At 41.5% G+C, this 15,684-nt stretch overlaps 1 long non-coding RNA gene across 3 annotated transcripts; it reads right to left on the minus strand.

Annotated features, from left to right (window-relative positions):
- Nucleotides 1-6,499: 6,499 nt before the first annotated feature.
- Nucleotides 6,500-7,287, minus strand: LOC117670294 (uncharacterized). Of its 3 annotated transcripts, none has more exons than XR_009623320.1 (3): nucleotides 7,225-7,287; nucleotides 6,851-6,960; nucleotides 6,500-6,604 (listed from the first exon to the last, which is right to left on the minus strand). It is a non-coding gene; the product is annotated as an uncharacterized LOC117670294 (long non-coding RNA). The 3 variants fall into 3 exon arrangements; XR_004592616.2 differs by having other exon boundaries at nucleotides 6,500-6,608; XR_009623319.1 differs by having other exon boundaries at nucleotides 6,500-6,608; nucleotides 6,783-6,960.
- Nucleotides 7,288-15,684: the final 8,397 nt, after the last annotated feature.

Genomic DNA, 15,684 nt, shown 5'->3' on the forward strand with positions numbered 1-15,684 from the left:
AATTCAGCCTCTGATCACTTCTTCCTTTCCCTTCTTCCTGCCCGCCTTCCTTTATCTTGTAAAAGATGGAAGGAGTAACAGCAGCCCAATGGGCAGAGGAAAAAAAATATTTATCACTCTTCTAAACAACATTGTTATACAATGCACCAGCACACAACAAGATGCAGTTGCAGCTTAGGGCTGAAAACTAGGGCTACATTTGCACTTCCACCTCCACTGAAGCACAGTTTGAAGACCAAATTTAAAATGCTACACATCCCCTTTTTATGACTACGGAATCTCCTAGTGCAAGCTCCAAATGCTGAACTTTCAACTCAGGGTTATTCAGTGAAGAAATCCAGAAAGCAAAGATAGCACAATCCCTTCTGGAATAACAAAGGTCTTGACTTTTTTTTTTTTAACGGAACATATCATACATCAGATATTTATTTAAGCGGCTTTTTTTTTAGCTGTCTCAATAATATCACTTTTGGTGTTCCTCAACATTCTCAGAATGTCAATTCAAGAATAAAAAAGTAAAGGTTCCCCCACACATGCATGCTAATTGTTACCAGCTCTAGGGGGCGATACTATTCTCCGTTTCTAAGCCGAAGAGCCAGTGCTGTCTGAAGATGTCTCTGTGGTCATGTGACCAGCATGACTAAACACCAAAGGTGCATGGAGCGCTGTTACCTTATTTATTATTTATTTATTGCATCGATTTATATGCCGCCCTTCTCTGGAGACTCAGGGTGGCTTACAATGCATTAAGCAATAGTTCATACTTTTGTATATACCTGCTCAGTTGGGCTTTCGCCCCCCCCAAGCGGTGTTCTTTTTTATACAAAGTCAGTTTATTGCCCCCACAATCTGGGTCCTCATTTTATCTACCTCGAAAGGATGGAAGGCTGAGTCAACCTTGAGCCTGGTGAGATTTGAACTTGCAGTAATTGCAACCTTCCCACCAAAGTGGTCCCTATTTTTCTATTTGCATTTTTTACATGCTTTCGAACTGCTAGGTTGGCAGGTTGGGACAAGTAATGGGAGCTCACTCTGTTATGCGGCACTAGGGATTCGAACTGCTGAACTGCCAACTTTCTGGTTGACAAGGTCAGTGTCTTAGGGGTGGGTTCTGCATCAGGGGTGCATCAGGGGTGGGTTCTTACCTTTACTACAGGTTTGCAATGGGAGCGTGTGTGCATGGTCACTTCGCTCGCGTGCGCGCACACACTTCTATGCATGAGCAGAAGCTTCTGTGCCTGTGTAGATCGTCAATTATGACATCCGGGCAGGTGGAACCTCCTGTCACTTTTACTACCGGTTCTAAAGAACCGGACAGAACCGGGAGCAATCCACCACTGCACTGCATCCCTTAATTCAAGAGTACAGTCTAGTAAAATCAATCCAGAATAAAGAGATGGTGGTTCTCCATTCTCACCAAGCATCAAAGTATTTTTTAGAGCTTGTTAACCAGTTTCCCCAAAGGTTAGGAGTAGGCATGCCAAGTGACTCTGGTGGCTGTGTATTTCATTATATAGGGATCGCAACCAAGAATGACTGTCTCCTGACCTAGGTCCCCATCATCTCATATAGAGGCAGGATTGCAACCAGTCCTTCTCTAGATGACCTCATAGGACAGGCAGAATCATTATGGATTCTGCCATAATGATTCTGGCAGAATCATTCTGAGCGAATCCAGTTTTGTCTTACTTGTTTCTTCCAGCTTGTGAGCAACAGTTTGAGGCGACTACAGCACATTTGGCATTCTCAGTTTGGATACATTCAGCTGAGTAGCATCAGCATATTGATGATGCCTCGCCCCAAACCGATAGATGATCTTTTCAAGTGATTTCTTGTCACTATGAAATAAACACGGAGGAGAAAATTGAAACTTGAGGCATCCCACACTGGAGCAACCATTATCTTGATAATGCTAAATATTTCAGATACTTGAGAGCACTATAATATCTGTGTCAACATTTCAACTGATGAACCGAACCAAAGCAAGCACAGCCCAGATGATCCAATCTCTGAATGCAAAACTTTATTGAGTACATCATTTCAGCACCGATGAGGCCAAAACCAGATCTAGCTAATTCCTGCCAAACCCACATAATTAAAGTATAGATTCTCCCTCCCCCTATTAGAGCACGTCACATTGTCCAATTGAGTCTTATTGTATTGTTATGAGAAAAAGTGTTTGGCTTTGGCAAACACCTGCTGATGTATCCTTGGCTCCTACGGCTGTCTTTTTGATGTCTGGAGTTTACATTCCATCTCCCTCTCCCCTCACCCCTGGTTCATTGGCAAGCTGAGAAGTGATAATGGTTGCAACAGCAAAAGCGCAATTCAAAACTTGACACTTTGCCCTTCTTTATCATTTCTGAAGACTGAACCTCCCCAATTCCTTCAATCCTATTTCATACTCTTGCTTTTAATTGTTGATCATTTTTGCCACATTTCCCTGAACCTCTTGGAATTGCTGTTCAGAACTAGACATGGTATTGGAGTATGACCACAGCAAATATGTAATGTAACAATTAATCCCATTGATTTGAAGATTGTACTTATTTATTTATTTATTTATTTATTTATTTATTTATTTGTCAACAAGTATAAGGAAACAAGTAACAGTATAGATATAGACATGGACACATGAAAAAAAATTGGCACAAATAAAAGGATATAAATAAGCAAAACCTAGCCATAAACACATAAAATGAGTACATATAAATGGGAACAGTAGGACAGGGACGGTAGGCACACTGGTGCGCTTATGCACGCCCCCTTAGGGACCTCTTAAGAAACGTGAAAGGTCCATGGTAGATAGTTTAAGGTAAAAGGTATGGGGGTTAGAGAGACTAACAACAGGATCTGGTAGAGTGTTCCAGACATTTACTACTCTATTGCAGAAGTCATATTTCCTACAATCAAGACTAGAGCAAATTACATTGAGTTTGAATCTATTGATAGACCTTGTGTTATTATGGTTGAAGTTAAAATACTCATTAACAGGTAGGACCAGTGGTGGGTTGCCCCCGGTTCGCACCGGTTCTATAGAACCAGTAGTAAAATCGGCTGGAGGCTCCGCCCACTGACTCCAATATCATCAGAATGCTTCTGCACATGCTCAGAACAGCGCACGGCCCCATTGTGAACCGGTAGTAAAGATAAGTAGAACCCACCCCTGGGTAGGACGTTATGGTAAATAATCTTCTGTACTAAGCTTAGGTCAGAATGTAGGTGGTGTAGTTCAAGGCTATCAGGGCCTAAAATTTCAAGCTTGGTGGTATAGGGAATTTTATTTTGAGCAGAGGATTTGAGTACTCTTCTAGTAAAATACCTCTGGACCCTCTCTATTGTATTGATGTCTGAAATACAGTGAAGGTTCCAGGCAGGTGAGCAGTATTCAAGGATAGGTCTAATTTGAAGTATAGCGTTACCAGAGAGAAAACTTCGTAAAATAAGGTTGACAATTCTTAATGCCTTTTTTGCAATGATGTTACAGTGAGCTCTGGGGCTTAGATCTTTTGAAATGAGTACTCCTAGGTCCTTGAGAGAGTGTGGGCCAACTTTTAGATCATTTCCGGACAGCATATATTTGATGTTCTTATTTCTATTGCTTCTACTTCACTGAGGCACTCTAAAAAATTTTTTTGTATGCATACAGATCACACTTTGTTTATATTCAATTTGAAATCAATATTAATATATTGTTCCAAGAATGTTTTCACAGGTACTATGTTCACCCAAGTTCTCCATATCCTGTATTTCTTCCTATTTGACATTTGTTTCATTCTGTTACTTGCCACCCATTCTGTAGTCTAACAGAGCTACTTTGATTTTTTCCCTTTCTCTTCTACAATACAGCTATCTCACTCAAAACCCCGAAACAGCTACTTTGGTCTAGTGCCGTGATGGCGAACCTATGGCACGCGTGCCCAGAGTGGCATGTGGAGCCATGTCCCCTGGTATGTGCAGCATCGCACATTCCTCTTCCGGGTTTCTGGCACGCATGCGATGATCAGCTGGCCTTCGCACATGAAGTGCTCCCTTTTCCGCACTTGGTGCCGCTCGTGTGCACACGCACTCCCTTTTTGGCACTCGGTGCCAAAAAGGTTCGCCATCACTGGTCTAGTGACTAAGGCACCAGAGAAGAATCAGAAGAAAGTGAGTTCGAGTCCCATCTTAACCAGCTGGATGACTTTGGGCTAGTCATTCTTTCTTAGCCCAACCCAACCCCCCTCACAGGGTTGTTATAGGGAAAATAGGAGATGAAGGAATATTTTGTGTGCTAGAAGTTATTGATAAAAATTTTAAAGGCAGGTAAATAAACAAACAAACACATAGATAAATAGATAGATAAATAGATAGATAAATAGATAAATAGATAAATAGATAAATAGATAAATAGATAAATAGATAAATAGATAAATAGATAAATAGATAAATAGATAAATAGATAAATAGATAAATAAAAATGGCTGCCTATCTCAAATAAATGATTCTAGGTGGCTAATAACAAATTAAGGCCCAGAAAAAGAACAATAAAAACATAAAATATATAGACAATCAGCCCTTGAAATAAAAACAACAAAACAATCATCAGTATAAATGCAATACAAATATTTCAGGAAAATTAATTTACAGGCTCCAACAGATGCTCTAATGCCCAACCCAGGAAACAGAGCTTTGTCTTCAGAGTCTTGTGAAAGGCCAACAGGGTCAGGGACAGTCTGATCTCTGAGGGGATGAAGTTTCACCCGGCAACAGAAAAGGCTTTCTTCCTGGTCCAGCCAGGTGCTGCTCTTTAATGGATGGGATCCATAGCATGCCTTTCTTGCTGGATCTGATTTGGGGGGGGGCAGTAGTTGGTGGTGGAAGACATAATCCCATAGAGCCAACCCCACAAATATCTGAAGTTTCATGCCATTGAGGGCTTTATAGGTAATCAATCACCTAGAAGCAGATTGGCAATGAAAGAAGCCCAAGAAGCAGAAGCATAAAATGGGATTGAGAAGCACCTATAACCCCCCCCCCACATAGTGTACCAACTGCAGATCCTGAATGCTTGTCTCAGGGTCAGGGCATCACCATGTTGAGTGTATTGCAATAGTCTATCTGGTATGTGCAATGGTACGTGGGCTGTGGCTCAGACAGACCCTCACCATACATTTTATACGAGTGTGGATAGGAATATTGTCCCATGACAGACCTTAACGTTTGTGCCTCTCCCCATAGTTTTTTAAGACTCCTAAGAATTGGATCAGTGACAGCAGGAAAAGTAGCAAGGGATACTGAGCCTTATCAGAATGAGGCAGGGGTCACCCAAACTGCATCAGAAAGGTTTATCAAATGTTTTAAGAAAAGGACAGAAGTGCTCTGAGATTTTTCCTACAGTCAATGTAGGAAAAAATAAAACAAAAAATGAGTTGCTATACGGGATAATGCAGAACTCAAAGTAAAGAATGCAATCTGTTATAGAATAGAATAGAACAACAGAGTTGGAAGGGATCTTGGAGGACTTCTAGTCCAACCCCCTGCTTAGGCAGGAAATCCTACACCACTTCAGACAAATGGTTATCCAACATCTTCTTAAAAACTTCCAGCGTTGGAGCATTCATAACTTCTGGAGGCAAGTTGTTCCACTGATAAATTTTTCTAACTGTCAGGAAATGTCTCCTTAGTTCTAAGTTGCTTCTCTCCTTGATTAGTTTCCACCCATTGCTTCTTGTCCTACCCTCAGGTGCTTTGGAGAATAGCTTGACTCCCTCTTCTTTGTGGCAGCCCCTGAGATATTGGAACACTGCCATCATGTCTCCCCTAGTCTTTCTCTTCATTAAACTAGACATACCCAGTTCCTGAAACAGTTCTTCATAAGTTTTAACCTCCAGTCCCCTAATCATCTTTGTTGCTCTTCTCTGTACTCTTTCTAGAGTCTCCACATATTTTTTACATCATGGCAACCAAAACTGAATGCAATATTACAAGTGTGGCCTTACCAAGACATTATAAAGTGGTATTAACACTTCACGTGATCTTGATTCTATCCCTCTGTTTATGCAGCCTAGAACTGTGTTGGCTTTTTTTGGCAACTGCTGCCAATTTAAATGGTTGCCCACTAGGACTCCAAGATCCCTCTCACAGTTACTACCATTGAGCGAGGTACCACATATACTGCACCTGTGCATTTGGTTTCCCTTGCCTAAATGTAGAACCTTACTTTTAAACCAGGATAAATCATTTCTGTCATCTGATGTCTTGTGTACCATCTAATGAGCTTGACAGAGTTATCCAATTTTGGAACTGGATGCAATGGATATCTTCAGACGAATTAAAACAAAAACCATTTCAGAGAACAAGCCAGTCCTACAGCCAACAAGACAACTGGGAGACAGGCTGGACCTACATTAACTGGGAACATAATCAATGACTTCTGGATCCTCCTTAAGGACCCATACCTGGTTTGAAAATATCATCAATGGTCATAAACAGGAACAAAGAAAGGAGCTGGCACATGTTTTAAACAAGGAAATTTATTTCATCTTGTGGCTAATTTAAAAGGTTTATTTCTTGAAATGAATCCTCTTCATCAAATCTCCGATCCTTGAAAATCAGTGCAGACCTGCCTGGGTGGATAATGAATTGATTTGTAATATAAATGATATAAACCAACCCCCTCCCCACCTGCATTTGTGTATGAGTGTATTTAATCTAAAACGTTTAAGGTTGAAAATGAGCTTCTCCATCAAAAGTCTCTACTCCATTTACATTTCTTGCATATGAGTCAATTTGAGACTGACCCAGTCTATAAATCACTGCCAAAGATGGCTGCATTGGTTCTGCGCCTCCTTCCTTCCCCCATGCTCACATTCTTATACTTCCAATAGGCAAAGAGGGATCTTCCTATTATCAACACAACTCCGGTCCTCAGAAAACTTGAATTACCAGGCACTGAAAGCACATTTCTCCACAAAGGTCCTGTGTGCGAGAAAGATATTGTATATAAATAATTATTTTGGTCTCTGTTTGAAAAGGAGGACTGCTTCTCATGCTTCCTATCCATTAAATCTATATATATAAAAGCGAAATCCAGTCACTATCATGAAATCTCCAGAACGGTAAAGCCTACAAACTTGAAATTTGGCATGTATGTTCCTCTTGGCTTCTAGGTGCTTGCTAACAAAGGATTTTTGAAAATGACCAACAGATCATTAGTATTTCATATACAGTATATTAACACACTCTGATGCTCAGGAGTTAGACGTTCCACTCCCCCTCCCCTCCTGAAAAGTTCCAACTGCCACTTGCCTCACATTCCGTTACCTCAGTTCAAACTGGCAGATGTTGCCTCACATTCCGTTACCTCAGTTCAAACTGGCAGGCGTTCCACTCCTTCACTCAGGAGCAGTCTGGGGCTCCTTACAGTAATAAATGTCGCTACCTCACCAAAATGTCTATGCCTTCCACCTATGGAACTGCTTCCAAACTCAAGGTGGCAGGAGAGATATTCCCTTATATGTTTCAATCACCGACCACCACTGAGCCAATGGATTGTGAACTGAATTTCTCCTGCATAGTGTCCAACCCCAACTCACTTCTTACACTGACCTCCTCAGTTCAGACAAATCTGTTCCTTCTAACGTAACACCAGTTAAAGGGCAAAGACTGTCTTTCTGCTGCCCGGAAGTACAACAGATGCTTCCAAATGACGTCTTTTGGAGCCAGAGAGGTGAAGGAGGGAAATTTTATGCCAACATTCAAAGTGCAGGGGCAGGTCTACCATGGGATAGGGAGTATCATGGTGGGGCCTCAGCAGCAGCTTTCATTTCTCCAGATATACTTTGTTGGTGATGATGACAGTGAGAGTCTGTCAAAGCCATGGGGATGCTACAATGGTCGTAAGTGTGAAAAAATGGTCATAAGTAGTGAAGCACGGGTATCCAGCTAGTGGATAGTCCAAGATATTTTACGAGAAGAGTCGTCCATTCCTCCAACCGCAATAAAATACCTTATGCCACCAGACTCCAAATTTTGGGCTTAGACAATTTAGAACTACGCCGACTTCAGTCTGACCTAAGCATAGTATATAAAATTATCTGCCACAATGTCCTTCCTGTCAATGACTTATTCAGCTTCAACCACAACAATACACGAGCAAATAATATACAAACTCAAGGTAAACCGTTCCCAACTCAATTGCAGAAAATATGACTTCAGTAACAGAGTGATCAATGCCTGCAATGCACTACCTGACTCTGTAGTTTCTTCCCCAAACCCCCAAAACTTTAACCTTAAACTGTCTACTGTTGACCTCACCCCATTCCTAAGGTGTCTTTAAGGGGTGTGTATAAGTGCACCAGCGTGCCTACTGTCCCTGTCCTAATATTCCTTTTTTACTTACTCTTTTCATGTATTCAAATTATGTTTATACTTTTACCTGTTATCTTATATATGCTTGACAAATAAACTTATGATTATGGATGAAAAAGGAAAGAAGTTAATTCCTCCATTATACTGCTCTTACAATGAGGAAACCCTGGGTCTTAGTTAATAGACAAGATAAAACTTCAGCCAATCTGATGTAGGATAATCACAATAGCTGGTAATATTTGCTATCTGATTAGGTGAAAAAGAGAGACTAGCATTCTCTCTGCCCTCACTGACACCAGTGGGAAACATTTATATGCTTCGAATTTGTGATCTTTGCATGAACAAAGACTTGCAAGTCACTTTTTAAAGTGTAATTTAATTACATTGAAAGAACAGTAAGAAGTAATGCAGCAACGTAGAATCCACTTCTGCGGGAACATTACTTGTCCTTTTCCAGTTTAAATGATGGAAGAATGCAAATGCCGTCAGCAAGGAGAGATCTTGCAGTGAAGAAAGTATCATGCAACCCATCATAAACGATCTAAGACCCTGAATATCATAGCATTTTGAACTGGGATTCAAAAGGCAAATCTGTTGTACAATGTTCAGTTTCCAAATCAGAAAAATCTGGGGGGGGGGGGTGTTATTATAGAGTAAAATGTGAAAACAAGAAAAAACAATTTATCACATTTAAACAACTCCCCAAAGTTATTCATTTTCAAAAAAAGGAAATTTGCATGAAGTGCATAACAACAAAATAGTGAGAAGGTGGCTGATATATAAATAATTGGACAAAAGCCTGTGTTCTAACAGATCTAACAGTTTAACAAAGTTGTAGATGGAGCAATGATTGATAATCAGCATAGGCTGATTAAAAAGTCTGATAGTGCAATTGTTTCACACTAGTATAGTTCACAGAAGACCAGCAGCTACTCAGCATTTTTGCTGCCACGTTCTCCATTACTGGAGTTCTCAACCAAGCACATTACCAGGGGGTGGACTCCTACAACTACACCAGAGGTCAGCAACCTTAAACACTCAAAGAGTCACAAAGGTCCTAACAGGAAGCCCCCGTTCAATACTGGAGCCGACCAGGACTCCAGTTATAGTCTCCTCCTAGCATGGCATCCTTTTTCCTCTGCTGACCGGAAGTCTGGTTCCCCCACCATAGAGTCTCCTTCTAGCGCTGCATCCTTTTTCCTCTACCTGTCCTAACCGAAAGCCCTATCAATTGTGGAGCTGACCAACAACAGGGAGCCACAGCAGAGGGATGAAAGAGCCACATGTGGCTCCAGAGCCACAGGTTGCTGACTCCTGAACTACACCATACTTGTGTAGTATGTACACATATATAAGGCTCTCCTTGAAACACAGGCATTGTAAAGGTTGAGAAGAAAGATGGGTCTTTGAGATTATGCATGGATTTTCAGGGGATCAATGGTGTCTGTGTGGATAACATGTACTCCCACCCCCCTCATGAAGGGCATGCTGGGATACCTGGCCAAAGGGAAGGTGTTCACCAAGCTGGACTTGAGCGAAGCATATTACTGAGTAAGAATAAAAGAAGGTGATGAGTGGAAAACCACTTTCAATTGTCCCTTAGGGTGTTTCCAATTCCAAGTAATGTCTTTCGGGCTGCAGGGAGCACCCACAATGTTCTTGCAACTGATCAACAAAGTGCTACATGAGCACCTGTATAAGGGGTGTTGGTGTACCTGACCGATACCCTCACTTATTCTGAGACAATGGAAGACCACATGAAATTAGTGCGGGAGGTGCTAAGAAAATTATTGAAAGCTAAACTCTACGTTAAACTATCCAAGTGCAATTTCCATAAAACCAGTTTAGATTACTTGGGCTACTGCATGTCCAGTGATGGGGTGGAGATGGACCTCAGAAAGGAAAAGTCCATTCTGGAATGGGAAGCGCCTCACACCAGAAAGCAACTGCAGAGCTTCCTGGGCTTCGCCAACTTCTACCACCAATTCATCCCCTTGTTCACACAGATAGCCTTGCCTATCACCGAACTATTAAAAATGGGAGGAGAGGGAGTGAAGCCTAAACCAAGCCAGCTGCTCACTTGTACTATGGAATGCCAAGCGGCTTTCAAAAAGCTTAAAAGGCTTTTTGCAGTGGAGTCAACTCTTAAGTACCCAAACATGGAGGAGCCATTTGTATTACAAGCCGATGCCAGCAATGTGGTGGTGGTGGGTGTTTTGCTCCCAGAAAATGTGAAGGGGACTCTGCAACCCTGCACCTACACTTCCTGGATGCTGTTCAATACCGAAAGGAGTTGGGCATACACCATTCTATGGGTGCTGCTGAATTGGAAGCACTACCTAGAAGGCAGTAAGATTCCGTTCAAAGTGTGGATTGACCACAAGAACCTAAAAGCCTTAAGAACTCCAAGGAAGCTGTCCCCTAAGCAAGTGAGATGGGTGCAGTACTTTAACTGGTTGAACTTTACCCTCCGATATTTGCTTGTGGGGGGGGGGAGAGAGAGAATTTCCTCGCCAATGCACTCTCTTGGCTGCCGCAATACAAAAGCACCTGAGAGGAAATAGTTAACTCCATCAATCCCTCTAGGCAACTGGCAATGCAATGCAGGTATCAGCAAGGTGGAGGTGGCTAGTCACTCCTCAGCCCATCAATGCCATGCTGATCCAACAGCTAAAAGAAGCCTTGAAGGAAGATGAATGGATCAGAGACCACAAAGCTGACCTGATGATGAGGGGGGACCTGACATGGAAGGGAGACAAGCTGTATATTCCAGCCAGCCAGTGGACCCAAATCCTACAAAGGAGCCATGACATAACACATTGGATTTGAAAAAATCCTTCACCTGGCCAAAAGACAATTCTGATGGCCCAATATGAGGAAGGATATAGAGAACTCATGCCTCAATCATATCCTATATCAATTAGTAAATGTGTTTTACATGGGGACTGCCTTTGAAGACTATTCAAGATCTGCAACTGGTCCAAAATGCAGTGGGCAATTATGGCGCACTTGGTATAACCATGTATTACACCACTTTGTGAGTTGTATGGGCTCCCAGTACAATTCCAGGAGCAATTTAAAATAGTTGTCACCTAAACAATCCTATATGGCATGGAGCTTGGTTATTTGTGGGACCTCCTCCTCCTCCTCCTCCTCCTCCTCCTCCTCCTCCTCCTCCTCCTCCTCCTCCTCCTCCTCCTCCTCCTCCTCCTCCTCCTCCTCCTTCTTCTTCTTCTTCTTCTTCTTCTTCTTCTTCTTCTTCTTCTTCTTCTTCTTCTTCTTCTTCTGTCGTATCTGTCATCGGACGTTGACGATCATGTTGGCAATCCTATTTTTGTCAACAGCCACATGAAAAAGTGCTGCTGAGTTTTGTCCAAACTGGTCCCTTAGATTTGGAAGCCATGATGTTCTTCTTCTGCCTGGACCTCGTTTGCCTTCAATCTTTCCCTGGAGGATTAAGTGAAGGATGCTGTATTTTTCTGGGTGTCGTATCACATGTCCAAAATACTCTAACTTTCGCTTTTTAATGGCTTTGATTATTTTCCTTTGCTTTCCCAGGCGGCTTATCACCTCCTCATTTGTGATTTTGTTAACCCAGCTTACATGTAAATATGTATTTGTGGGACCACCTCTCTGCAATTGTTTCTACCCATCTCACAAAGGCCTGCCAGATCATGTCAATTAAAAACAGTTACTTGTGGGACCCAGAAAACAGGTCTTTTCTGTTTCAGCACCTGCTTTTTTTTAACATAATATTTTTTGTCCTTGTCATCAAAAGGGGGAAAAGGAAGATCCATCATACTATAGAGCAGTTCATCTATTCTAGAGCAATTCATAGAAACTGATCTGTAAGCATTTGATGATAATGTACTAATTATTAGAGGTTAGCATGGATCTGTCAAGAACTAATCTTGCCCACTAATCTTATCTTTTTCTTTTATTTTTTTGGAATGGCTGGCTTTCTCAGAAGGGTAGGAGAACATGATAGACATAATAAACCCCGACACTTGAAAAGTGCTCTATAACATGCTGATTAGTATCCAATGAGATGCAATTCAGTGGTGAGAAAAGTAAGGTCCTGCACTTATGCAGGAAAAATCAAATTGACACGTAGAGAATAGGTGATACCTGGCTCAACAGTAGTAACTGTGAGAGGCATCTAGGCATGCTAGTGGACCATCACTTAAGTAGGATCCAGCAGTGTGCTGCAGCTGCCAAAAAAGCCAATGCAGTTTTCATCAATAGAGGGTTAGCATTAAGATCATGAGAAATAATAGTATCATTCTATACTGCACTACTGAGGCCATACTTGGAATACTGAGCCCAGTTCTGGTTGCCATGATAAAAAAATATATATGCTGAAACCCTTGAAATAATGCAGAGAAGAGTAACAAAGATGATAAAGGATCTGGAGGCTAAATGGTACAATGAATGATTAAGGGAATAGGTATTTCTAGCCTAATGAAGAGAAAGATTAAGGGTGACATGATACTGTATTTTTCAGAGTATAAGACACTCCAGAGTATAAGATGCACCTTCGTTTTTGGGGAGTAAAATAAGAAAAAAAATTCTGCCTCTGCCTACCAGCATCCATTGGTATTCATCTGGCTAGCGTCCTGTCAGTGTGGGTTGAGGGCTGTTTGGAAACTGAAACAGTATTTGCAACAAGGAAGGAGACAGAAAGAAGCCTGGGCGTGGCTTACCTCAACTGTTCTGTACTAAAGCTGCATGCTATGCTGATCTCTGAAACTAAAACTGAAACTGTATTTACTACCATGTTGGAAAATCTGCTTTTGGTATTGTATTTGTGTTATATTATATATAAAGAGAAGTTATTGACTTTCTTGATATTTTGCTGAAGTTTAATAAATATAGCTCAAGCTATAATTTTGATAGCGGAACTGGATAATGGTGTTTAAGCTCGCTCTGCTCGGGTTATGGGAAGGAAGTAGGAATGTGCTGGGTGAAAACTAATTCACAATAATTTCCCAAGAATCTGAATTCAAGGTGGGACTTAGATCTTTTTTGGCCACGAAAAGACACATGACTGATGATGCATTTGCCCCAGGGGTGAAATCCAGCAGGTTCTGACAGGTTCTGGAGAACCGATAGCGGAAATTTTGAGTAGTTCAGAGAACCGGCAAATACCACCTCTGGCTGGAACGGAGATTTTGCAATATCCTTCCCCCAGGAGTGGGGAGGGAGTGGAGATTTTGCAGTATCCTTCTCCTGCCATGTCCACCAAGCCACACCCACCGAGCCATACCACACCCACCGAGTCACGCCCACATAACCGGTAGTAAAAAAAATTGGATATCACCACTGATTGTCCCCTCTCTTGGCTCAACCTGGTCATCTCCTACAGTAACTCTGCCCACTGACTGCCTAAAAATTGCCTCAGCCTTCCATCCTTCCAAGGTCAGGAAATGAGGACCTAAATTGTTGGGGGCAATATCCTGATGGTGTAAACTGTTCAGTGGGTGCTGTAAAGCACTGTGGAATGGAATATATAGCTTAAGTGATATTGCTATTGCTAATATTAGGTATGATTGCCACCTTGAGTTATTTATAAAAATAATAAAGATGGGATAAAAATGTTTTACAAAAAGACTGAAGGAGTTGGGTACGTTTAGCTTGAGAAAAGAGAACTGACAGAAAATGTGACAGCTGTCCTTCAACATCCAAAAGGAGTCACACAGAGGATCGGGAGTATATGCACAGCACACAGTAATGGATTTAAGTTGCAGGGAACCAGATTCCACCTGAGTGTTAGGAAAGAATTTCATCAATTAGAGAAGGGAAACTGTGAACATAATGACCTTGGACAGGTTGTGCCTCCATTTCATCTGAGGGATGCTTTAACCTGGATTCTGATACTGAGCAGTTCTATATTTTCCTCTAGCATTAGATTCTCTGTTTCTCTAGAATATCCAGCAGCAACGAGAAGATGGTGTCCTTTGTACAGTAGTGGCCAAAATTGTGGAAACCCTTTGGGAAAAGTGTATTTTTGAGGTTTGATGGCTAATAACATCACTTTTGTCTTTTGGAGTTTCAAGATAATCCTATTCCACTGCTGGAATGGCCTGGGAACAGCCCAGACCTTAACCCAATTGAAAACCTATGAAGCCAAATAAAGAAACATGTTAGTCAGAAGCGACCCAGCAATAAAACCAGAAGTGGGTTTCAGCAGGTTCTGACCAGTTCTGGAGAACTGGTAGCAAACATTTTGAGTAGTTCGGAGAACCGGTAGTAAAAATTCTGACTAGCCCCACCCCCATCTATTCTCTGCCTCCCAAGTCCCAGCTGATCAAGGAGGAAATGGGGATGTTGCAGTTACCTTCCCCTGGAGTGGGGTGGGAATTGAGATTTTACAGTATCCTTCCCTTGCCACGCCTACCAAGTTACACCCACCAAGTCATGCCACGCCCACCAAGTCACACCCACAGAACCGGTAATAAAAATTTTTGAAACCCACCACTGAATAAAACCCAGTTAATAGAAGCAATCATTCAGTCTTGGTTTCACATTATAACTGCTGCAGAACTAAAAGACTTGGTTCACTGTATGGAAGACATTTTAAGGCTGTAATTCATATTGAAGGTTACCCAACTAAGTATTAAGTGACATGGTGATAATTTTTGTATATCTCGTTTTTTCTACGTGTTTCACTTTTCTTCTTTATTCTGTAACTGTTATTCTAATAGCAAATCCTTCATAAAAGAGATTGCATTACATTCTTGATTAAATTATGTTTCCATTGATATATAATTTTATGGTACAACTCCAAAAAAGTGGTGTTATTAGCTAGCTTTAGAAAATACACTTTTCCCAAAAGGTTTCCACAATTTTGGCCACTACTGTATATCTATGACTCTTTATACTTCTGGAAGTTGAGTGGCCATCATGGAGTGAAATCCTATGGCTGAGATGCTCTGGAGTGGAGCAGATATGATTTTTCCTAAGCAGATTCATTGGTTCAATGGACAAGAAGCATTCTGATGTTGGGGGAGTGAAGCCAGGGCATCCAGATGGGATATCAGGAACAAAGATGTATGATATCAATGCCTCATATTTTAAAAGAATGTCTTGTAAAAAATGGTCTGTTGATGAGATCTGTAGGCTTGTAGAAGTGCTGTCTTTGTTCAGCGCTGCTTTTCATTCAATCCAACCGATGTATCTGTCAGAAGCAAATATACCTCATCTTCTGTTTGGTCCTCATGAATTCTGAGTGCCTGTGGCCATGCTGGCAACACAGAGGGTTTGTTAAAAAAAAAAAAAAGGGAAACATCAATTTATGAGAACACAGGGAAGAGGAGAAAGGCAGCACACAGG

This window comes from Pantherophis guttatus, chromosome 6 (genome assembly GCF_059756535.1).
Source record: "Pantherophis guttatus breed Tessera chromosome 6, ASM5975653v1, whole genome shotgun sequence".
In the NCBI taxonomy this organism is placed as follows: domain Eukaryota; kingdom Metazoa; phylum Chordata; class Lepidosauria; order Squamata; family Colubridae; genus Pantherophis; species Pantherophis guttatus.